The 6,000-nt window shown below is 36.4% G+C and overlaps 1 protein-coding gene across 4 annotated transcripts in view; it reads left to right on the top strand.

Annotated features, from left to right (window-relative positions):
* Nucleotides 1-6,000, top strand: part of ZNF385C (zinc finger protein 385C) — a 198,128-nt gene that overhangs the window by 157,752 nt on the left and 34,376 nt on the right. The window lies entirely within an intron of this gene.

Below are 6,000 nucleotides of genomic sequence, written 5' to 3'. Positions count from 1 at the left end.
TTTCTGACTGGTCCTCGCACTTATGACCATTCTCACATTTATGCCCATTCCGGCGTTCTTAACAGCCATGTCAGTCATTTCACCACTACTTCTCTTCACCACGGTGACAAGATAGGGCGCAAAACATAAAATGTGAGGACAGTCGTAAGTTCAAGGACTGGTCAAAAGTGCGAGGACCGGTCAAAAATAACTTTTTCAGCCTTCTGACTAGTCCATATGCACACAGGGACTATTCAGAGGGCTGAAAAAAGTCATTTCTGACTGGTCCTTGCACTTATGACCATCCTCACATTTATGCCCGTTGCGGCATTCTTAACAACCGTGTCAGTCATTTCACAACTGCTTCTCTTCACCATGGTGACAAGACAGGGTAAAAAACGTAAAATGTGAGGCAGTCATAAGTTCGAGGAGTGGTCAAAAGTGCGAGGACCAGTCAAAAATAACTTTTTCAGCCCTCTGAGTAATCCATATGCACAAAAGGATACAGCAATAGAGAGGGATGAAGGAAGGAGAAGAGAGATGAAAGAAAGAAGGAGAGAGAGGGAAGGAAGAGAAGGGAGGAAGGAAGGGAAGGGAAATTAGAGTAGGAGTGAGGGTAAGAGAGGGAGGAAGAGAGGAGGAGAAGGAGAAAGGAAGAGGAAGTAGGGAGGAGAAGAAGCGGGGCGGGGGGAGAAAGTAAGAAGGAAAGAAAAGAGAGAGGTGGTAGGTTTGAGGAGAAAGATTGCTGTACAGTAAAAAAGATGAAATGGAAGAAAGGCAACCCCAAACAAATATAAAGATATTAAGATAAAGAATGAATTGTTAAACTTTAAAGAATAAAAGAGAACAAATATGAATAAATAGCAATAATTAGAAACACATACATACAATGTATTTTCTTTGAACAGAGTATTTGGCCGGTTCACAAATTTAAACAGTGTTTAGTCATTTCAATTAAATTTACAATTTCTATATTGTAACTGGAACAAGTTGCCCCCGGAGATACAGAGGATCCCGGATCTGTGCACTTTTCGCCGTGCCTTAAAGACGTTTTTGTTTCATCAAGCTGGGCTGACCTGACCATATTTTTTAAATTGCTTTAATTTTAAATTGCTAAATTATGGGTTTCAATATGGGGGTGTTTTAACTGTGGGCCAAATTAATTTAATTGGTTTTTTAATATTGTTTTAATTTTTGTATTTTCTGTATTTTATCTGCTGGCTGTTCACCACCCCGAGTCCTTCGGGAGAAGGGCGGTATACTAAATAAATAAATAAATAAATAAATAAATAAATAAATAAATAAATAAATAAATAAATAAATAAATAAATATTATTATTATTATTATTATTATTATTATTATTATTATTATTATTATTTCCTTTTTGCCATATTTATTCCTTATCTATTTTTTAAAAAAACAAATATTACCCTTCATCCTCATCTCTAATCTTAATCAAATTCAATTTTTCCCTTCTATTCTATATTATACCCCTTCCCATTGTCATCTATTTTTATATCCATCCTCACATTGGTTAATTATGTAATATTACAGTTGTTTAATATAAATTCAACATTTTTATATAAATCAATTAGTTATATAACTATCTTTTTTGTATATTAATCAATATGAACATGAATATTCCAATTATTTCCATGCAATCCAATTTCTTACAAGTCAATTTATTATATTTATCAATAATAATAAACCAAATAATTTCCCCCATATATTCCTCCAAACCACAACTTAACAATTTCTGCTTTCAACACAATATACAATTAATAGTATCTCAATTATTACAATTCCCTAGTTAAATAGAGCTTTTTTTCTTTTGTGTTTTAAAATCTTGAACTCTCCTCTTTTTCCCTAAATTTCCCATTGTTTGCACCTACCTTTTTTGTTGAGGAAAAAGAAAAATCTGCCTGCCTAATTTTCCAACGTTGCAGCAAACAGCAAAGCCTGCTTTACTTTCAGTTTCATTTTTCAGCATAGCTAGGGGGGGAAAATCTGCTCCAGCACTCTTTGCAAGCAAGCAGCAGAGCCCTGAGCAAAACAGCTGAGAGCAAAACAGCTGAGAGTCGGGAGGCCGATCTAATCAACGGGCTGATTAGCCTATGCTGAAGCTCCGCGGGCCAATAAAATTACAAAAAAACACCGAACCGTTTGTTAAATTGCTGGCTCGCCCGCCCCTCACCCACCACTATTTATTGGCAATAAATAGTAGTGCGGAGGGGCGAGGCGAGCCAGCAATTTAACAAACGGTTCGGCCTAACCGCCTAGAACCGGCAGAATCCCACCACTGCTTTTAGGAAACAAAGCAATCACCGGGGGGGGCATGAATTTTTTCTCTTTCAAATCTGCTTTCTGAATTCATATCCACTGAGCCACTTATATTAGGCCATAGGTACTTTGTTCAGGATGATGATGATGATGATGATGATGATGATGATGATGATGATGAAATGGCTTCATCAAACCAGAGCTTATCTCAGTAAGTTAATAAGGATGAATGACTTCCACTCTATCTTCAAGCCTCTGAAACATCTGGACGAAACCTGGAGGGAAAATCCTGTCCTACAAAACAGTATATACAGTTTATTCTCAGCCCTTGTGAGTGATGTTGACTCTGTGAGATGGAAGGAGTAGAGAAAGGAATCAGTTCCAAAGTCAGGGTGAAAGCATGAGGAATTATAAGTTCCAGACAGAAAGCATCTGTCTGGAACCCGCACTGCATATCGGACATTAATACAATTGAGAGAGTCCAGAGATATTTCATGAAAAGAATCCTCCACTCCTCTGCTCGCAACAGAATACCTTATGCCACCATATCTGAAATTTTGGGCTTAGACAACTTAGAACTACGTCGCCTTCAATCTGACCTAAGCGTAGTACATAAAATTATCTGCTACAATGTCTTACCAGTCAATGACTACTTCAGCTTCAACCACAAAATACATGAGCACACAATAGATACAAACTCAAGGTAAAACGCTCCAAACTCAATTGCAGAAAATATGACTTCAGCAGCAGAGTAGTCAATGCCTGGAATGCACTACCTGACTCTGTGGTTTCTTCCCCAAACCCCCAAAACTTTAACCTTAGACTGTCTACTGTTGACCTCCCCACATTCCTAAGGGGTCTGTAAGGGGCATGCATAACTGCACCAATGCTCCTACCCTCCCTGTCCTAATGTTCCCTTTTATTCGTATCCATTTCATGTATTCAGATCATATTTATACTTATATATGTTATCTAATACATGCTTGACAAAATAAATAAATAAAATGAATTCCCAGATATTACTTTCCTCAGCTACAGTAGATCACAACAGGAAATATATAGTAACAGTATTTTGTTTAGACAAGGAAAGAGTTAGTGCCAATGTTTTCACCTAGTTGCATGCATACAAACATACAACATACTACATGCACACACAGTGCTTTCTTAACTAGGGAAGAAGGAATCTGGAAATAATGCAATCTGGATATTTTTCCATATCAGTTGTCAGACCAATAGAAGAGCATTCTAAAAAACAGTAATATTCCAGAGGAAGAATCTTTTTCAGGGAAATGCTGGAGAGTTTGCAGTGCAGTAATAACAGATTTCAAGCTTTTAATTCAGAATCCTAACTATGGATACTGAAATTGTTAACTGCCTTGCTTTTCAATTCCTGCTGTGTGCAAAATGTGAAGGATATAATTCTGTGGGGTACTTGGTCCTCTCTGAGCTTTGTTGTTTGCTTGCATTCATTTTGTTACCAGACGGGAATATTTTCAGTGCTAGATTGAGTGAAAATGTTACCTAGTCTGGTAACAAAATGTTTTCAAATAAACAGTCAAGCTCAGGCAGCACCAAAAGGACTCCATTGTTTAACCCTAAATTATATATTTGTCTTCTATTGAAATTGTTTCATATGCCATCTTTTGCACTTCATAGGGTAAATGCATGCACATATTGACCAGTTTAGTAATCTGAGTTGTTAAGGAAAGGAAGCCAGCAGAAAATCCCATGCAAATGGATAGGAGCTGTTATAAAATCCCAATTTATTCTAATGAGAGTTACAAGGATTGATCTGCATGATTCAGTATGCCACTCCTCCTCTTTTTCTCTCACATGATGACTCTCATTTAATATATTTTCAGAAAATATAGGAACAATATCAATAACAAGTCTCAACGAGCAATCAATGTCAAGGAAATGAAAATTGATGATATGGTTTTTACATGGAAAGGAAGTCTTTAAAAAGATCTTGGATTTTGTTCATAAAGGAAACTTCACTCTTTGCTGTCTTTGTCAATTAAAGGCAAGAGTTTATTGTGACAAAGTTGGAACAGATCTGCCAATTCCCTAATCTCCTTCCCTCTTGTCTCTTTCATCTTCAGTCAAACTTGCAAATTGACAAATAGAGCTTTCTTTCTAAATTAAATGCAAAAACCTGATTCTACTACAGCAAAGAGGGAGAATCAGTTTCTCATCTAAATCATTTGATTTCCAGACCATGAACAAACTATGGAGAAGCTTGCCATGAAAAGTTCCTTTGTAGCTGGATGAACTCTTCATTTTAGCTCACGGAAGTATTATATGCACTTTTAGTTGAAGTGCAAATGATACTTCAGTGAGCTAAAATAAAGAGTTCACCCAGCTACAATCTGATTATGAGCAGGAATTGTATTTTTCCTAGAATGCTGTCAAATGAAACATGGCAAAGTAGGAAAAAAAATGGATTAGGTTCAGATAACATTACTGTGTCCCCACTACAATATGCCTCTTCAGTGGTTCACTGGCAAGTCCTTGACAGTCAATAGAGAGCAGTTGGCATCTGAGATATCAATACAAAACCACCATCTCTCATTATAAGAAGCCAACTAGTCTCTATTCTTTGCTGTCCTCAACACAATCATCTGGATGATCAAAATGAAGGTGTCCAATGAGATATAAAAGCTCAACATCTATAAGGTACTGCTTTCACCTAAGGCCAAGAGAAACAAAAACATGTCCTATTTGTCATATCTGAGATTAATACTACATTTTACAAATAAGGGATTTTAGGAAGTGGCAGAACTGCTTTGTTAGCATAATTGCAAAACTGCATTTATTATTTAAAGTGTCAGTTGTGGTTTGACCTGCCTTATCTCCCAGGTTTAATCTAATGTTCCATACTGATAGTTATTCATATTGGTTAAATATAGACACCTACAAATTTGGGAGATCTTCCAATAGGTATGTAAAGAAATTATGAACTATAAACAAAATATTTTTAAAATGAAGGTCTTTTTCCTTTTTAAATTGCAGGGGCAGAGTAGTTGATTATTCCCTTAATGAGAAAAGCATCTTAAATTAGCATCATAAACAATTCTGCCATTGAGTTTTGCTCCTTAAAACAGAGTCTGCCTCCCTATTCTCAGCTACTCCATGAGTACAATTACCAAGCCAAAGGAGCTCAAGGAAAGAAGGGAAGAAAGAGGGGAGACTTCTTTAATCTTATCAGTATTTCATGCCTATTAAAATCAAATTAATTTGTTTGCCCAATTTTGAGCCTTTGCCAGGTGATTTGCATAAGTAAGGTTCTCTGTTTTACAGCAGATAAACATGCTAATTAGATTTCTCTCACACACACACAAAATGTGGAAGATGGGGAGCTGGTGATTAGTGATTAAAATATTTCCACAGAATAGAATTCAGTGTACCCAGTGTTGCTTGGAAGAAGCTGATGAAATTATAAATGAGTTTAAATGGATAGTCTTTGAAATGCAGGTGGAGGCAAGTTCTCATAAAAATGAGACTCTCCTGTTGTTGAACTCTAGTGAAGAAACACAAGATGGGATTTCTTTTGTGGAGACAATCACCCTATTTTTGTGTGTAGAAGGAACTTCATCATGTGCCCATGTACAACACAGAGCAGTATATCAATGGAAATATGTTTTTTTAAAGATTTGGTTTAGATTTTTAAAAATCCCATCGTGTTATTTTTATAAGTAACTCAGGGCAGTGAACATACTCAATACTCCTTCCTCCTCCTA

The sequence above is a fragment of the Pantherophis guttatus genome, chromosome 4, assembly GCF_059756535.1.
Source record: "Pantherophis guttatus breed Tessera chromosome 4, ASM5975653v1, whole genome shotgun sequence".
NCBI lineage: Eukaryota > Metazoa > Chordata > Lepidosauria > Squamata > Colubridae > Pantherophis > Pantherophis guttatus.
This window is presented reverse-complemented; position numbering and strand designations above follow the sequence as displayed.